The 19682-nt window shown below is 53.3% G+C and overlaps 1 pseudogene; it reads left to right on the forward strand.

Moving 5' to 3' along the window:
• LOC115248148 (transmembrane protein KIAA1109 homolog) overlaps positions 1-19682 on the forward strand; it is a 39904-nt pseudogene that overhangs the window by 9995 nt on the left and 10227 nt on the right.

A 19682-nucleotide genomic window follows, 5' to 3' on the forward strand; every position in this document is an offset into this window, starting at 1 on the left:
GGTTTTCCGGACCATCTCACATTCCCGTGGTCTCTCCAGAAGGAGCCCACCGGCCCTCGGAGCCGCTGTGCAAAGTGGTGTTTGAGAATGAGCAGCAGGAGCCGGCCACCCCTAACAAGCCCCTGGGACCAGGTGGGCGGCGGAGGAGCCTGGTGAGCGCTGAGCCGCAGCACGTCACTCTCATCGTGTTCGGCATCGGCATGGTGAACCGCACACACCTGGAGGCCGACATCGGTGGGCTGACTATGGAGGCAGAACTGAAGAAGATCCATGGAAGTTTCACCCTGAAGGAGAAGATGAAAGGTGAAGCTGAACCCCAACCGTTGACCTGTGGTCAAGGAAGGTGGAGGCCGATGCTGGAGACGTGGAGACGTGCACTTTATGAGTAAAATAAAGGTTAGGGTTGTCAGGATTAGGGTTAGGGTTGGTCAGGATTAGGGTTAGTTAGGGTTAACGTTAGGGTTGGTTAGGGTTAACGTTAGGGTTAGTTGGGGTTGGTCAGGATTAGGGTTAGTTAGGGTGAGGGTTGTGAGATGTGCACTTTATGAGTAAATAAAGGCTAGGGCTGGTTAGGGTTAGTTAGGGTAAGGGTTAGTCAGGGTTAATGTTAGGGTTAGTTAGGGTTAGGGCTAGTCAGGGTTAATGTTAGGGTTAGTTAGGGTTAGGGCTAGTTAGGGTTAGGGTTGTGAGATGTGCACTTTATGAGTAAAATAAAGGCTAGGGCTGGTTAGGGTTAGTTAGGGTAAGGGTTAGTCAGGGTTAATGTTAGGGTTAGTTAGGGTTAGGGCTAGTCAGGGTTAATGTTAGGGTTAGTGAGGGTTAGGGCTAGTCAGGGTTAGGGTTGTGAGATGTGCACTTTGTGTAAAATAAAGGTTAGGGTTGGTTAGGGTTAGTTAGGGTTAGGGTTAGTCGGGGTTAGTTAGGGTTAGTTAGGGTCAGGGTTAGTTAGGGTTAGGGTTGTGAGATGTGCATTTTATGTGTAAAATTGAATATTTTAGCAGTGTTTTTTAAAGATATCTCCATTTTCTCACATATAAGGTTTGTACACTGTTTATGTCTAAGCAGGGTTAGAGGGTTAGGGTTTAGAGGGTTAGGGTTTAGAGGGTTAGGGTTTAGAGGGTTAGGGTTAGAGGGTTAGGTTTAGAGGGTTAGGGTTAGGGTTTAGAGGGTTAGGGTTAGAGGGTTAGGGTTAGGGTTTAGAGGGTTAGGGTTTAGGGGTTAGGGTTTAGAGGGTTTAGAGGCTTTTAGAATTGAATGGTTGGATGCTTTGGTCGTGTCAACCTCTCTCCGGTATGTTTGCAGACATCTTACACCAGAAAATGACTGAAACGTGTGCGTCGGCTCACATCGGTGGAGTAAACATTGTTCTTTTGGAAGGCATCACACCTGACATCCAGTATGTCCAAATTCCTTTTGACTTGCTAATTAGGAAATGCTGAAATATAATGTTGCTTTGCATCAAATGTTCTTCAACCATCGAAGAAGTGGTTATTGTTCAGTATTTTCCTCTTTGGCCTGATCTATAAAAGTTGTCATAACTGAGCAAAGTTCCAACCCTTTTAGTGAGATATTCACCAGTTCATATCTAAATGAAAAGCAGGATTCCTCCCTCTGCCTGCGTTCATGTGCGTCTCTATTTCTGAACAGGAGAGCCAAATCAGGCTTCTTGTCATTTGACCAGCAGCCTTTACTGCTTTGACTGCAGCCATTTCCTTTCAACGTTAGCATCCTACTGGCGTTCCAGCCTTCCCCTCATGCCTTAGGGTTAGGGTTAGGGTTAACCCTAACCCTAACCCTAACCCTAACCGATGATGCTACGCTCAGCTAGGCTGCTTGGATTGAGTTCAGAGGTTATCCGAAACTTCTCTTTCTAACCCTAAACGTCTCATTCTATTGGAGAGATACGAGCACTGTGGAAGTAAGAAGACTTGATCCCATTTTCATGCTGTCTCAGGACTTGCAGGACTTCTGTGTATTTCTATGCAGATAAGAGCCCTGATTTAGGTTATTAGCAACTTGTTTAAACCAGTTCTCTGCCACATCAGCAGTTTTGCTGTAGTTCTTTGTTTTGTGGAAATGTGTCTCAACTGTTTCAGAATTTCTTCTGTTCTTTTCTCACTTTTCCTGTTTTGCTTTTCCAACTCCTCACGTAGGCTGGAGGATTTTCCAACTTCTCCCACCAGCACAGCTAAACAAGAGTTTCTGTATGTGGGCTCACATGTCACTAAATCCAAACCGCCCTGACGACCCCCCCCCCCCCCCCCCCCCCCCCCCCCCTCATTCATCTCAGTGGCCTGTCACTAATTTATTCTTTCACTCAACGTTTTGGATGTGTGTGTGAAGCTCCGTTTCCGTGTCCCAAAGCCCAGATACATGATTCTCTCAACGACCACAGTCTAGCGCTGACAGAACATGCTGCACTCTTTAGTGAAATAGGAATGCACAAAATAGGACAGAAATGAGATATATTCTAAAAAATAGAACAGGCACAACCACAGATGTTTGTCTTGCTTTCATAAATGGCCTTTAATTCATCAGTTGTGCAAAACCATTCCAATTCCTTCATGGTTTCACTGTTCTGAGTGCTCACCTGTCACCCTGAAAGTGAGTTTGCATGGTGCCCTCCTGTGTGACACCCATTCAAATGCCCTCATCACTCCAGGAATATAGAATGAAGCTCACCTTCCTGCTTGAAGGCTCATTGTGTTGCCTGTGTTTCAGGACGGTGGTAAAGTGCAACATTGCCAAGTCACAGGCCTTGTACAGCGCCCAGCGTGGGCTGAAGACCAACAATGCAGCAGTCTTCAAAGTGGGAGCCATCGTGATCAACATCCCGCAGCATCCGGCCACCTTACACAGCATGATGGTCCGAAGCTCCCACCAGCTCTCCAAACAAATCTCTGATCTCATCCGCCAACCGTCCACCACGTGCGTCTGCTCCGTCTTTCTACTTCCAACCACATAAAAAACTCGGATCCGTAATGTTCTCCTTTTAATTGATCTATCACGTGCTTGCGGGATATTTCAGAACATCCTCAGTTTTGTCAGTTAACTGCCCAAAATTGGTCTGTTTCATGGAAATCTTGGGGTTAGGGAATTATATTAATGTAAAGCGTAGAGCATAAGGTGTGCTGAGCATATGAAAGGGTTAGGGTTAGGGTTGTGGTTATCTTTCTTGAACACAACATCTGCTGAGCACAGGTCCACACACATTCACACGTGGCAGTGGATAATTCTGCTCCTGAACGTTAGTTTGTTATTTTCCCTGCAGCCAAGCCCCGAACAGAGAGGACAACCCAACCCCACAGCCCCCCGACAAAGCGCCCAGCATCAATCAGAATCCCAATAGAAGCAATGAGTTCCCTCAGCTCCCCGAAGGCCTTAGAGAAGAAGCCTATTGTCCTCAAGTTCAGCGCTGTGATGGATGGCAATCACCATTGGGGCCGCCCTGCTGCCCTCACTCAAGGCTGAGTACAAAATGGGCCGCATGAAGAGCCACGGCATGACAGGTGGGTGTGAGAGCAGGCTGCTGCAGGCTTCCAGCATTTTCTGTTCATCATGGTTCATCAAAATGTCAAAGAAACAGAAGAACTCAGTGCATGTTCTCCTCTTCCTCCTGTGTTTAGGGGCACAAACCAGTTTCACTTTTGAGTTGCCGAACCACAAGCTTTGCTTTCAGTCAAAGGTGTCCCCCGTGGACATGTCCACCATGCCTCCATCAGCCAGCCTCACGCTGCCTCCTGTCACCATGTCGGGAGAATACATCATGGAGGATCACGAGAACCACTCAGACCAGGGCTGGGCTCCTGAGGATTGTCTAGCTAAACCAGGAAACTACCTCCAAGGCAACTATCTGCGCTGTGTTGCTGAGGTACGCGCTGCACCTTCAAGAGCAGAATCAGTCGAGAAACTGGCCGTATTTAACGTGATCCTTCTGATGTGTAGATTGGTTCATTTGAGCACAACCTGACCACAGACCTGCTCAACCACCTGGTCTTCCTACAGAAGGTCTTCATGAAGGAGGTCAATGAGGTCATTCAGAAGGTCTCAGGTAATATGCTGCCTCGTGCTGGGCGTTAGTACGTTGGGACACATCATCTGAAATGCTATTACATTTGTCTTCTCCTTCCGGTTTATCCGTGCGCGGGTGGCGTGGTCAGCAGCCTGAACAGAGAGGGCCAGACTTTGCTCTCCCCAGACTTCCTCCAGCTCCTCAGGGAGTGCTCCCAGGCCAGTCCAGAGACAGAGTCCCTCATGTCCTGGCGTCTGCCTCGGGGCCTCCTCCCTGCGAGACATAGCAGGAGCAGGAGCAGCGGCGCTCCGAGCTCCTCCTGACGGAGGGGGCGGAGCTTCTCACCCTCTCTGGGAGGGATGCCCGCAGGGGGAACCAAGTTTGGCCACTTGAATCTTGTCCTTTCAGTCACTACCCAAAGTTCATGACCATAGGTCAGAATAGGGTTAGGGTTAGTCAGGGTTAGGGTTAGTTAGGGTTATGGTTGGGGTTAGGGTTAGTTAGGGTTAAGGTTAGTCAGGGTTAGGTTAGTTAGGGTTGGGGTTTAGGGTTAGTTAGGGTTGGGCTTAGTCAGGGTTAAGGTTGGGGTTAGGGTTAGTTAGAGTTAGTCAGGGTTAAGGTTAGTCAGGGTTAGGGTTGGTTGGGGTTAGGGTTAGTTTAGGGTTAAGGTTAGTCAGGGTTAAGGTTAGTTAGGGTTGGGGTTAGGGTTAGTTAGGGTTAATGTTGGGGTTAGGTCAGGGTTAGGGTTAGTTAGGGTTATGGTTGGGGGTTAGTCAGGGTTAAGGTTAGTTAGGGTTAGGGTTAGTCAGGGTTAGGGTTAGTCAGGGTTACGGTTAGTCAGGGTTAAGGTAGTTAAGGTTAGGGTTAGTTAGGGTTAGTCAGGGTTAGGGTTTAGTCAGGGGTTAAGGTTCGTTAGGGTTAGGGTTAGTCAGGGTTAGGGTTAGTCAGGGTTAGTGTTAGGGTTAGTTAGGGTTAGGGTTAGTCAGGGTTAGGGTTAGGGACTCCAAGAAGCTGCAGTTCGGCCCGTAGATGCCAACCAAAGCAAGAGACCGGACCCCCGCTGCCCCCACTGGGCAACCCCAGAGTAGCGGCGGGTCCGGCCCCTCTCCGAGGTGATCCCTTCCCCCAGTGAGGTGGCATTCCATGTCCCTATAGCCTGAGGGACTGGCAGACCCCCGGTCACGACTGCCGCCCAAAGCACTTCCTGCTGGTGGTGAGGCTACTGGAAGGCGGACCCACGTTGCCATTTGGGGCTAAGCCCGGCCACCAGGTGCTCGCCTTTGAGCCCCATCCCCAGTAACTACTGTTAGGGTTAGGGTTAGGGTTAGGGTTAAGGTTAGCCCTAACCCTAACCCTAAATATGAATCTACAGGTGTTTGGTGTATGTATATGGCAGGAAGTTCCATATGCTATTTAGTCATTGAACATATAGCTGCTCAGTTCACAGGAAGAGAAAAGATCTTTCATCTCTAGGGTTAGATTCAGCTTAAGCTGTGTGGTAAATTCTTCTGGTGATAGTTGAGATGTGCCGATGAAATCGGAATCTTCGGAGACCCCCACTCGGTTATGAGAGATGTTCATTGGAGAGAAGAGTCGGGCATCAATCGGACACTGCAGATTGTCCGAGGGAGGTTTCGTGGTCCCGATGGTGAAGATCTCCGAAGTGCTTTGTTCGGTAGCCCCTTATATATGGTCAAGTAACCCCCCCCCCACAGCAATTCCCCTTGGGGGGGTAACAAGACACCAAATCACAAGCACAGGACAGGACACAGATGTTGAGATGGTGCCAGGATGGCTGAAGAAGATAAGATCTCTAAAGCTCAGATCCTCAGAGGTCAAAAGTCAGGATCTGCTATGGATCAGTCCTTGGGATAGGGTTAACCCTAACCCTGACCCTAACCCTGACCCTGACCCTGACCCTAACCCTGACCCTGACCCTAACCCTAACCCTGACCCTGACCCTGACCCTAACCCTAACCCTGACCCTAACCCTGACCCTGACCCTAACCCTGACCCTGACCCTGACCCTAACCCTGACCCTGACCCTGACCCTGACCCTAACCCTGACCCTGACCCTGACCCTGACCCTAACCCTGACCCTGACCCTGACCCTAACCCTGACCCTGACCCTAACCCTGACCCTGACCCTAACCCTAACCCTAACCCTGACCCTGACCCTAACCCTGACCCTGACCCTGACCCTGACCCTAACCCTGACCCTAACCTTGGGACACGACAGCTGTCGGACATTCTGAGCTGTGATTGTGCTGTAAAGGCGCTGCATCCATGTTAATACGTTCACATGCTGGAGAAACAGGATCCCCACGTTGCACACATATACCTGTTCACCTGTTCACCTGTTCACTCGCTCTTGGGCTGCAGGAGGGGAACAGCCCATCCCACTGTGGAACGAGCACGACACCTCCACGGATGCAGACAAGCCCAAGATCCTGCTTTATTCTCTCAGCCTCATGTTCAAGGTATCACATGACCCCATCTTTGGGTTAGAAAACAAATCTCTGAAAGCGTGAGGCTTTTCTGAAGGTGGTGTTTATCCTCAGGGCGTCCAGATGACGGCCACCACCCCATCGATGCGGGCCGTACGCTTCGAGACGGGCCTGATTGAGCTGGAGCTCTCCAACAGGATCCAGTGCAAGACTCAGCCTGGTGGCAGCAGCTACCTCAAGCTCTTCGGCAAATGTCAAGTGGATCTCAACCTCGCTCTGGGGCAGATCGTCAAACACCAGGCACGTATCTCTAAAGATAGGAGGAGGGGCTTAAGGTTTATCTTGCCTGATTCAAAAGATCCTTATTGGAGCAACTTCTGCTTTGTTACAGGTGTACGAAGAAGCTGGCTCAGACTTTCACCAGGTGGCATATTTCCGAACGAGGATCGGGCTGCGCAACGCTCTCCAAGAAGAGATCAGTGGGTCCTCCGACAAGGAGGCGGTTCTGATCACACTCAACAGGCCCATCGTCTTCGCCCAGCCAGTGGCTTTTGACAGAGGTTCCTTTGGATTTTCTGTTCTCACAACCTTCATGTCCTGCAGACCTCTGACAACACTGGTTATTTCTCCCCCCCGTTCCCCCCCCGTCCCCCCCCAGCGGTGCTGTTCTGGCTGAATTATAAGGCTGCTTATGACAACTGGAATGAACAGCGCTTGGCCCTCAACAAGGACATCCACATGGCCACTAAAGAGGTGGTGGACAAGCTGCCGGGCATCCAGCAGACCTCGGCGCAGGCCTTCAGCACGCTCTTCCTGCAGCTGACCGTCAACGACCTGGGCATCTGCCTCCCCATCACCAGCAGCACTCAGGTGACCTGCTGTGTTCAACCTAATGTAGCTAGATAGCTTTGAAAATCCCCGACATTGTCATAGATTTTTGTTTTAAGGTATAAAATAGTCATGCCGTTGATGAATGGATTCATTTAATTAGGGTATTAGGGTTGGCATCTCACCTTCGGGTTAGCATCTCACCTGTGGATTAGCATCTCACCTGTGGATTAGCATCTCACCTGTGGATTAGCATCTCACCTGCGGGTTAGCATCTCACCTGCGGGTTGGCATCTCACCTGCGGGTTAGCATCTCACCAGCGGGTTAGCATCTCATCTGCGGGTTAGCATCTCACCTGCGGGTTAGCATCTCACCAGCGGGTTAGCATCTCACCAGCGGGTTAGCATCTCATCTGCAGGTTAGCATCTCACCAGCGAGTTAGCATCTCACCTGCGGGTTAGCATCTCACCTGTGGGTTGGCATCTCACCTGCGGGTTAGCATCTCACCAGCGGGTTAGCATCTCACCTGCGGGTTAGCATCTCACCAGCGGGTTAGCATCTCACCTGCGGGTTAGCATCTCACCTGCGGGTTAGCATCTCACCTGCGGGTTAGCATCTCACCTGCAGAGCAGGCAAAGCGAACATGAGGGAGGAGATGAACACAGCGGTACGATTCTCCAGCTTCCTGTTGTTGGAAATGCTGCTCTGCTTCCTGACTCCGGTTGTTCCTTACCTAACGGCGCTCCTGGGAAGGGCCAGATTAACCTCACCCTAACGCGTGCTGCTCCGTTCCCTCCCCAGGGTTTGAGGGTTTGTGGGGGCTTTGCCCACCCGTCCACATGTGCAGACATGAAGGCCTTTGAGCTGCTAAGGGCGGTACCGTCTCTCTGGGAGCAGGAGCTTGGTCCATTACTGGGGTTAGGGTCAGGGTACGTGCCACCTGCTCCCACAGCCCGTTGCCTCTGGCTGCCTTTTGTCACTGGTTCCGTTTGTTATTTTCATGACCAGAATCTCCCGGTAGAGCCGGGCCGGAGGGAGTCCGGATCCATCTGTGCTCTTCACAGATGGCGTTATCTTACTGCTCCTTCGGGCCCGAGGCCCTGGATCGGAAATGGAAAAAGGTGGCCTGCCCACTCCAGGTCCAGGGAGAGGTCCTGCTCCATGTGGAGGAGTTTAAGTATCTCTGCGTCTTGTTCATGAGTGAGGAAGGAAGGTTTGAGATCTACAGACGGATGGGTCTGTCTGACCCTCACCCTAACCCTTAGAGTGGGGGGGTGGAATCGGAGTGGAGCTCCGTGTTGAGAGGGGCCGGCGGTGGTGGTTCTGCCGTCTGCATTTAAACTGGGACAAGGAAGCAATTCCGATGAGATGCCAAAGTCCGATTCTGAGCATGGCTGGTTTAAGCCGTGCACGTGAAGGCGCTGTTTTCTACGCTGTCGTTCAAGAGAGCGCACATTTGCATCATGGTATTTTCCCTTGGTGTAAACTGAACAAGCCATCTTCTCATTGAGAGGAGATCTGCCTGCTGCTACTGTGTCACACATGTTTCTTAGAAAGGACACGTGGCGGGTCCAGAGGGAGGCGGCGCTGAGGCCGGGGCCACAACAGCAGTAAAGCAGGACAGACATGCTGGAAAAGTAACCCGCCAATTCATTCTTGCTTCATTTGTGATGTTTGTGGTGGGACTGTGCGCTGATCCACACGCTGACATGGATGCAGCGCCACTCTTGATTGGAACAGTCAGATTATTATAACGCTGGAATCACCAGCACCTGCGAAGCTAATGGGACGCTCCTTTCTGGGCTTTGGGTGTGATGTCTTTGTGCTGGTTATGCCAAAAGAAGAATATTTGTGTTAGAACCCTAACCCTAACCCTTGTGCTAAAATGATGGCACTGAGTAGGTGATTATCAGAGTCTGGCAGATATGACCTGAGTTTCTGCTCTAAAACGATCATTTCCATCTAAGTAACTAGCTGAACAGGAGGTCCACCCTCTTGCTTCTGGGCTACATGGAACCTTTCACACCACTTGTGAATTCACGCAGTAATTCAGGTGATTATGGGCATTTTGGACTCCTCAATCAGTAACGACCTAACAAATCATGCTAACACTCACGTAATGTTGCAATTAGGGCTGTGGTAAACCTGTTGAGAGGCATGTGCATAAGATTACATGATGGAGAGGCTTAATCCAGTGGATCGCTGGTACTGTATGTTCACCATCAACGATGATATTGTGTCCCTCCAATCACAGCCCTAGTTGGAAATAGTGGACGGTGTAACATGCAGAGTGGCGGTAGCAAAGGAAACGTGCATGTGTATCTTCTCATGTCCTTCACCTCTGACCTCTCACAGGCCAACCACAGCGTCGACTTTGACACTGGCTCCGCGCTGGTCCTGACCATCGAGAGCACGCTGATCACCGCCTGCTCCTCTGAATCTCTGGTGAGCAAAGGCCACTTCAAGAACTTCTGCATTCGCTTCGCCGAAGGTTTTGAAACGTCGTGGGATGACTGGAAACCTGAAGTCCGAGGGGATCTAGTCATGAACGCTTGTGAGTGCCTGTACTTTGGATCGCTGCCTCACTCATTCAGGAATAGAAAAGCTTTGTGGGAGCATCTGTAGCCCTGAAGCTCTTATCAGTTGAGCTGGTGGTTCTGAATGATTGATCAGCTGTCCTTGTTACCTGTCCAGGTGTTGTCCCTGATGGGACATATGAAGTCTGTTCAAGGACGACTGGGCAACCTTCTGCAGGCAGGTTCTTTTGAGTAACCCTTCATCCATGAGCTGACCTGACCCTGACCCTGACCCTAACCCTAACTCCTGACCCTGACCCTGACTCTAACCCTAACTCCTAACCCTGACCCTGACCCTGACCCTAACCCTAACCCTAACCCTAACTCCTGACCCTAACCCTAACTCCTAACCCTAACCCTGACCCTGACCCTGACCCTGACCCTGACCCTAACCCTAACCTGACCCTAACCCTAACCCTGACCCTGACCCTGACCCTGACCCTAATCCTGACCCTAACCCTAACCCTGACCTAATCCTGACCCTAACCCTAACCCTAACCCTGACCCTGACCCTGACCCTGACCCTGACCCTAACTCCTGACCCTGACCCTGACTCTAACCCTAACTCCTAACCCTGACCCTGACCCTGACCCTAACCCTAACCCTAACCCTAACTCCTGACCCTAACCCTAACTCCTAACCCTAACCCTAACCCTGACCCTGACCCTGACCCTGACCCTAACCCTAACCCTGACCCTAACCTAACCCTGACCCTGACCCTGACCCGACCCTGACCCTAATCCTGACCCTAACCCTAACCCTGACCCTAATCCTGACCCTAACCCTAACCCTAACCCTGACCCGACCCTGACCCTGACCCTAACCCTAACCCTAACCCTAACCCTGACCCTGACCCTGACCCTGACCCTAATCCTGACCCTAACCCTAACCCTGACCCTAATCCTGACCCTAACCCTGACCCTGACCCTAACCCTAACCCTAACCTGACCCTGACCCTGACCCTAACCCTGACCTGACCCTGACCCTAACCCTTTTGTCTTCTCCCTACTGGGTTCCTGCTCCAAACCAAACCCAGAGAGCAGTAGTGCCGGTACCTGGACTCTCAATGTGCTCTGGAAAATGTGTGGAATCGACGTCCATATGGATCCCAACATTGGGAAGAGACTCAATGCACTGGGCACCACGCTGACCTCGCTGACGGGCGAGGAGGACATCGACGACATCGCGGACCTGAACTCCGTCAACATGGCCGACCTCTCGGATGAGGACGAACCCGACACCATGTCACCCACCGTCCATATGGTCAGTCACCTTCAACTTCTCTTTCTAGTTTTACAACACCTTTAAATCTATATCAGTGTGAGCTTTTTCACAAGATTTCATTGGTCATATTCATGCCGAGTCAGCATTTTGGGAATCATCTTCCATGTTGCTCAGTGAGATGATGGACACCACCTTCGTCTTTATGATGCACATGCAGCAGCAGGAGGATGTGGGACAGCATAAAGCTTTCAGTGTTTCTAGCCTGAGCTGGGCTGGAGCAGAGCTGCACCGTGGCGCTCTAGCGTTAGCTGGGCTGGAGCAGAGCTGCACCGCGGCGCTCTAGCCTGAGCTGGGCTGGAGCAGAGCTGCACCGTGGCGCTCTAGCCTGAGTGGGCTGGAGCAGAGCTGCACCGTGGCGCTCTAGCCTGAGCTGGGCTGGAGCAGACGTGCACCATGGCGCTCTAGCGTGAGCTGGGCTGGAGCAGACGTGCACCACGGCGCTCTAGCGTGAGCTGGGCTGGAGCAGACGTGCACCACGGCGCTCAGCGTGAGCTGGGCTGGAGCAGACGTGCACCACGGCGCTCTAGCGTGAGCTGGGCTGGAGCAGACGTGCACCACGGCGCTCTAGCGTGAGCTGGGCTGGAGCAGACGTGCACCACGGCGCTCTAGCGTGAGCTGGGCTGGAGCAGACGTGCACCACGGCGCTCTAGCGTGAGCTGGGCTGGAGCAGACGTGCACCGTGGCGCTCTAGCGTGAGCGAGCTGGGCTGGAGCAGAGCTGCACCGTGGCGCTCTAGCGTGAGCTGGGCTGGAGCAGACGTGCACCGTGGCGCTCTAGCGTGAGCTGGGCTGGAGCAGAGCTGCACCACGGCGCTCTAGCCTGAGCTGGGCTGGAGCAGACGTGCACCACGGCGCTCTAGCCTGAGCTGGGCTGGAGCAGACGTGCACCGTGGCGCTCTAGCCTGACGGGCTGGAGCAGACGTGCACCACAGCGCTCTAGCGTGAGCTGGGCTGGAGCAGACGTGCACCGTGGCGCTCTAGCGTGAGCTGGGCTGGAGCAGACGTGCACCACGGCGCTCTAGCGTGAGCTGGGCTGGAGCAGACGTGCACCGCGGCGCTCTAGCGTGAGCTGGGCTGGAGCAGACGTGCACCGCGGCGCTCTAGCGTGAGCTGGGCTGGAGCAGACGTGCACCACAGCGCTCTAGCGTGAGCTGGGCTGGAGCAGACGTGCACCGCGGCGCTCTAGCGTGAGCTGGGCTGGAGCAGACGTGCACCACAATCTAAAAGTCTGAATGAATTCTGAAGTAAAGTGGAGGGCTGCTGTGATGCGCTCGTGTCTGGAGGTGTTTGTCCAACGCCCAGCAGCAGCGTTCGGTACCAGCTGGACAAGAGAGGCTGAGGCCCGGCTGAGGCCCGGTACGGTGGCCTGGCTGAGGCCTGGCTGAGGCCCGGTACAGGCCCGGTACGGTGGCCTGGCTGAGGCCTGGCTGAGGCCCGGTACAGGCCCGGTACGGTGGCCTGGCTGAGGCCTGGCTGAGGCCCGGCTGAGGCCCGGTACGGCGGCCTGGCTGAGGCCGGCTGAGCCCGGCTGAGGCCCAGTACGGCGGCCTGGCTGAGGCCTGGCTGAGGCCCGGCTGAGGCCCAGTACGGCGGCCTGGCTGAGGCCTGGCTGAGGCCCGGCTGAGGCCCAGTACAGGCCCTCACAGGCTCCGGCCCAAAGAAAAAAGGCCTGATTTTGGTACGTTATCGGAGCTGGTGGAAGCTCGTGTTTACAACGGAGCTGATCCGCTGGGATCAGAGTTCTCCGGTTTTCGGCAGCGGGCCGGAGCGCTACAGTCTGGTCCTGCAGCATTCATTCCTGTGTCCCTGCCATTGTTTCCAGAGTCCAGAGACCAAGTTCAGCCCTCGGCTGACCCTAAAGAAGCGTCTGGTCCAGCACATCCTGGCCTGAGCCCCAGGCCCCAGAGTGTGTCTGTCCCGGCGGACTCCTCTCAGGGTGCCCCCTGGCCTCCCAGCAGGCAGCGCCAGAGCCCAGAGACCCCTCTCCTGGGCTTGTGTATGTAGCCACCCACAGGGATACTAAAGTGGTTTTTCCGTCTTGTTCATTGATCAGATCAGCAGCTCTCAGGTGAAGGAGGCAGAGCTGAACATGCTGAGCAACGCTTTTATGCTGGGCCAAGAAAGTGAAATAGTCCCATAAAGTGTTGCTCAGCATTTCCCTGCCGCCCTCATTAAACTCCGCAGTGGCTGAAGCAGGAATCTCCGTCCTTTATAATACGGTGGTGGCGGGGTGGTGGGGCGGCGGTGGTGATGGGGCGGCGTGCGGTGGTGATGTGGCAGCGGTGGTGATGGTGGGGCGGCGGCCAGTGGTGATGGGGCGGGGCGGTGGTGATGTGCGGCGGCGGTTGGTGATGTGGCGGGGTTGGTGGATGGTGGGGCGGCGGAGGTGGTGATGGGGCGGCGGCGGTGGTGGGGGGGCGGCGGCGGTGGTGGTGGGGCGGCGGCGGTGGTGATGGGGGGGCGGGGGGGTGGTGGGGCGGTGTGTGGGTGTGTGGTGATAGTGGGCGGTGGTGGTGGGGGGCGGCGGTGGTGATGTGGCGGGGGTGGTGGTGATGGGGCGGTGGTGATGGTGGGGCGGTGGTGGTGGGGCGGCGGCGGTGGTGGTGGGTGGTGAGTGGGTGGGGGTGGCGGCGGTGGTGTGATGTGGCGGCGGTGGTGGTGGTGGGGCGGCGGTGGTGGTGATGGGGCGGCGGTGGGGAGGGGGTGGTGGTGATGGGGCGGTGGTGATGGGGCGGCGGCGGTGGTGATGGGGCGGTGGTGATGGGGCGGCGGTGATGGGGCGGTGGTGTGATGGGCGGCGGCGGTGGTGATGGGGCGGCGGCGGCGGTGATGGGGCGGCGGTGGTGATGGGGCGGCGGCGGTGATGGGGCGGCGGTTGTGGTGATGGGGCGGCGGTGGTGGTGATGGGGCGGCGGTGGTGGTGATGGGGCGGCGGTGGTGGTGATGGGGCGGCGGCGGTGGTGATGGGGCGGCGGCGGTGGGTGGTGATGGGGCGGCGGTGGTGGTGATGGGGCGGTGGTGATGGGGCGGCGCCGGCGGCGGTGATGGGGCGGTGGTGATGGGGCGGCGGCGGTGGTGATGGGGCGGCGGCGGCGGTGGGGGTGATGGGGCGGTGGTGATGGGCGGCGGCGGGGCGGGGGTGATGGGGCGGTGGTGATGGGGCGGCGGCGGTGGTGATGGGGCGGCGGCGGCGGTGATGGGGCGGCGGTGGTGATGGGGCGGCGGCGGGGCGGTGATGGGGCGGCGGCGGCGGGGGTTGATGGGGCGGCGGTTGTGGTGATGGGGCGGCGGTTGTGGTGATGGGCGGTGGCTCGGATTGGTGACGTCTGGTGATCTGGCCTGTGGTTCGCTCTCTATCCTGAGCCAATCCTCTCTTCCTTGCTAACCTAATCACAACCTCTTTTCATTAACAGCTTCTCATTAACAATCATTTGTGGTTTTAATCAGCACTTTTGTTCTCTTATTTCTTCAGTTTGATGTTTGATTGCTTCCACTGAACAGGAGGCCCTGGACCCCAGACGCCAGGCGGGGAACCAAGTGATGGATGCTCGTGGGAGAAAGCTGAGCAAGAGGGTGGTGGACATCAGAGAGCTGAATGAACAGGCCAAAGTCATTGATGACCTCAAGTAAGCTTCTGGCCTGGTTCTGGATGATAACGGTTGTGGGGAAAGTCTTCTCTGTAGAACTGTGTCTTCATCAAACCATTCTGGACCCAAAGGAAACTGGGAGCCAGCGAAGGCACCATCAACCAGGAGATTCAGCGCTATCAGCAGCTGGAATCTGTGGCCGTCAACGACATCAGGAGGGACGTCCGGAAGAGAAGAAACTGCGGCGCTCCAGCATGAGAGTCAGTGCTCCTTTTATCGAAGCTTTTCCATAGTAGCAGCCCTGAGAAGGAACCAGGAATTGATCTGCCTTGTGTTTGACCTCCTGACAACTGTCCCCAATTCTGGGGGATTCTTGAAAGGTTGTGGGAGTTTGGAGCTGTGGCTGCAGGTCCAACCTTTCTAGTTGGACCTCTAGGTTCATTTCAAGCACCTGCAGCTGGATACTGCTAAAGCCCACATGGATTGTGGAAGATAAGAAGCTTGCAGAGAGTTGGAACAACAACTGGAATCGTTGTTGACCAGCAGAACCTGGGTCTTTACCAGGTTCTGGGCTCAGGAGCCAGACATGCTGGACAGCATTCGGTAAAACTGAGCAGCAGATGTTGCGTTCCATCAAACATAAGGACTTTAGAGGACTCAGTGGGAAGAACGTGGACACCATAAACACTTTGGTTGGTGCCGGAGGGGTTGAAGAGTTTACTCGTGTGTCCTTTATTCAGAACTCTTTTTCACCTCCACGGGGGCTCAGTTAGGAGCCACCGATCTGATCGATCAGGACCCAAACGTTCCACAGGAACTGGCTGATGTAGAGGAGGCAGGTATGGAGGCGATAAGGATATTCTTGTGAGCTATTAAGGTTTGACAAGTGAAACCAAGTCAGCCAACACCAGAAACATCTTTTATTGGGGAGGATGGTCCAGCAGCATATTTATATCGAATATTCCCTCGTTACCTCCTAATATTCACACGTGACAGCCGGCGTTTGTCTGTCCGTTTGACAGCCAAATAGGTTTTGAATGGATTTTAACGTCCTTTTCAGCAAATGTGGTTAAAATCGTTCAAATGAGCCACTTGAAGAGCCTGTTTAACAGCTGATGTTCTGGAGTCCACAGTGAAATTTGAGCTTCCAAAAATCAAAGACCAGGAGCTTTGATGGTAAAGCCGAGTTCTCCCAGTGCTTCTGTCCTTGTTTATATATGTGTTTGATATGTTGTCATGCAAAGACATTGATTATGTATTGATTATGTATTGATCCAGGCTGCCTCTCTGAAAGATAAGTGGGGCCTCGGCTACAAACCAAGCTACAGCCGTTCCAAGAGCATCTCGGCAGCAGCCGGACGACCTCCTCTGAAGAGGGTGGACAGACAGAGGTACGGCATGACACACGCTTCCCAAACATCCCGCTTCCTGCTGACATGATTCTGGAAACCACACTGTTAGGAGCCCTTTGTGACGTATTTACTGTTGGAATAAGCTAAGCTGCATTATGTTCAGCAGCTATAATGAAAGCCAATGAAATGTCTTTTTTTGTGGTAACTGAAACTTTTTCTCATGGAATCTTACTGTGCTCCCAGTTCCAGGATCGGAGATGTCGAGGATTTTCCAGACGTACGCATCGATGCGGCCTCGCCTGGACCTCGGGTCACCTTTAACATCCAAGACACGGTAGAATAAAGACCTCCTTCTGCTCTCATATGCTACTGCTTTTCATTTGCTAGAGTTTTTCTAGATAAATCAGCGTTTTAAGTGATAACAGTGTGAAAGTATTTGTGTTTTCTGCACCTTCCATTTCCAGGTGTTAGTTAGTGTTTGTTCTGCCTGTGGCACAAAAATGATCACATGAATTAGCAACGTGAGGCGTGCCACCCTGGAATGGAGCACAAGATCTTTTTATTCAATTTAAGGCAGCCTTATGTTTAATGATCCATTTGTCCAATTGAAGATCAGTAATCAGGGCCTGGGAAGTGCTGTCACAGCTGTCGGTCCGGGAGAGGTCTTCAAGGTATTTGGTTCTGAGACTCAGAGAAACATGAGCCACACCTCTTCTCTCTTCTCTTCTCTGGTTTGATCAACACTGGCAACACTGATGATCCTGCAGAGTCAAAACAGGAGAGCATGTCCAAGCACACGCGTGCACCATTCTGCAGGAGCTCTCGTGCACGTGCACCAAGCTCCTTCTGTTCTGAGGCTGCATAATTAGAACCCCAATTGGCCCTGGTCACCCTGAGAAGAGCCCCAAACTCGGCTGCTCTTTGTAAACTCCTGTTTTGACTGCAGCTTTTCTTCGCTGTATTTGCTGCTTCTCAAGGACTTTGCCTGGATGCTGAGCACAGCCCCCCTAAAGGAGCATCTGCGGTCTTCAAGCCATAAATCATTCAAACCAGAGTGACTGTAAATCTTTTCATACTGTAGAAACAGGTTTAATTAGGCAAGTATGTCGGACCAGAACCCCCTTTCATCTGTTTCAGATCATTCTTTACAGTTTTGCAACAGCCTGGTGAGTCTTTAAAACTGGTTTTTGTCTAAAAAAAAAGCAGCTTTCCTTATTTTAGACACTTTAAAGAAGGGATGTAAATTCCAGTCCCGCACAGCTGGCGAGGCTTCCGTCTGCGTTGAGGCTCCGCAGCAGTCAGGCGCGGCTCTTAGCTCTCTCCATATTGTTCACAGTTGGAAGTTTCTGACCCCTGTCGCTATGGATACGAGCCTTGGGCTTTTAACACTGTCATTTTCAGAAGAGCGTGCTTCCTCTTTGGTGACGAGGCGCTGCGTTGTCCTCTTTCATCCTAGGCTCTTTGATTCTCCCTCTCATGCATGACCGACTGCCTTCTCTTCCGACCCTTTTGGGCCACCAGCACTCCTGTCAACAGAACACTGTCTTGACATTTGTCCAGTTTGTGAATGTTTCTTCTCTGTCATGCTCCAAAGTTCCCCGAGGAGACAGAGGTGGACCTGTTGTCGATCACCACTGATGATCCATCCCATCTCCACCATCACTACCATCCTCATACTCCATCTGTTCTTGAGGGCCAGCCAACAGCTCTCAGTGCCCCTGTCACCCCTGCTGTCTTCTCACCTGAACCTCCCTTCCAGCACGATGATCTTCGGCGTGACGACCTGTCCTCTTCCTCTTCTGAAGACTCTGAGAAGGAAGATGAGTTTGAACGTCAGCGACCATCCAGCTACAGACGGCCGTTGTGAGTCTGCGTTTTGCTCTGTTGGCCAGCGAGGGTTAGCGTTAGCTGCAGTAGCTGCAGCAGTAGTTCAGGAAACCTTCTCACCTTGATGAAGCCTTGGTTGGAACACAATATTTGACAGCCTGAGGTTCTCCCCCACCTGTCATCTTGAAGAGCATTTTGCTAAAAGCGCAGTTGTAGCTTAATGTCTCCTTTGCTAACAAGGCTTTTTATATGCTAAATAAATGTGGATTGCACATTTTCTCCTCAGCCAAGCATCCCATAAGAAGTCCTCTGGGTTTTCTGCTGTCAGTCAGCTGTTCAGCGAACGCTGGCCGAGCATCCCTGCAAGCCGTGGCTTCAGTGGCCCACCGACCGAAAGAAACATCGACTTTGAGTTGGACATCCGTGTGGAGATCGACAGCGGGAAGTGCGTCCTCCACCCCACCACTCAGCAAGTGGAGCACGAGGACGTTTCCCTGCGGAGGTATATTGGCACAACTATTGGAGACAGAGCGGAAGGCGTGAGCTTGAGCTCCTAACCCGTTCTGAATATAGTGGTCTTAACGTTTACAATGGAATGCTTCATGATTCATTTCTCCACATGGACACATAAAACCTTCTACATCAAGCTTCTGAAGGGAGGAAAGTGCCTTCAGCCCTTACTGTGACAACGTTGCTCTTCTCTGTGGGTCCACAGGAGCTGTGAGCGCAGCCTCAGGAGTCTCGACCAGGAGTCTCCTCCCAAGAAGAAGAAACTGCAGCCCTCCTGCACCTCCACCACCCATCTGCTAGCTGGCAAGAAATGCCCCTCCTCTCTGCAGACCAAGTCCAACGACATGGAGACAACCGTTTTCTACATTCCAGGAGTGGACGTAAAGGTGAGCATCTCCCTCGGCAACCCAAGCGTCCACGCGTGAATGTCCACGTGATTGATTTGCATTTCTTCCATCCCGCAGTTACACTACAACTCCAAGACACTGAAGACAGAGTCCCCCAACACGTCGCGTGGATCCTCCCTCCCTCGCCCTCTCTCCAAAGAGTCCAAGCTGTATGGTATGAAAGATAGCAGTCCTCCCGTCCCTCCCAGTGCTGCCCAAAGCAAGACTAACTCGCTCCTCCCCCCCCCGCCCCCACCTATTCCATCAGGTACTCAGCATTCCCTCATGTTTACTTGCATGATGCATGTGATGTCCTCCTGAAGTGTGTAGTGGCTTCACAGATGTGTGGCCCTTCATTAGGATCCATGATTAGCAGCTCCGTTAGGGACGCGATTTCATCTTTGCTGTGTGTGTGCAGCCAAAGGTAAAGGAAGTGGAGGAGTAAAGACAGCAAAGCTCTACGCCTGGGTGGCTCTTCAGACGCTGCCAGAGGAAATGGTCATTAGTCCCTGTCTCCTGGACTTCCTGGAGAAAGCACTGGAGACCATCCCGATCACGCCAGTGGAACGGAATTACAACGGTGTGTTTGAGACGTCTCAACGGCGGCGTTCTGTGGCAGCATCTTCTCTGGTCTTGATACGTTTCTGCTGTGTCTCCACCTCAGCAGTGGCTTCCCATGAGGACGACATGGGACAGTTTGATGCGGAGCAGCTCGAGGAATCCACCACTTCTCGTTGTCCTCCTCAACATCAGCCTACTCCTCCTTTCCTGTAGATGTGGTGGTCTACGTCAGAGTTCAGGTACTCAGCACAATTACCTAACCCAGATGTACGGGAGGATATTATTATATTAAAGCGGCCAACTGTAGGTGCA

This window comes from Takifugu rubripes, unplaced genomic scaffold, assembly GCF_901000725.2.
Source record: "Takifugu rubripes unplaced genomic scaffold, fTakRub1.2, whole genome shotgun sequence".
Lineage (NCBI taxonomy): Eukaryota > Metazoa > Chordata > Actinopteri > Tetraodontiformes > Tetraodontidae > Takifugu > Takifugu rubripes.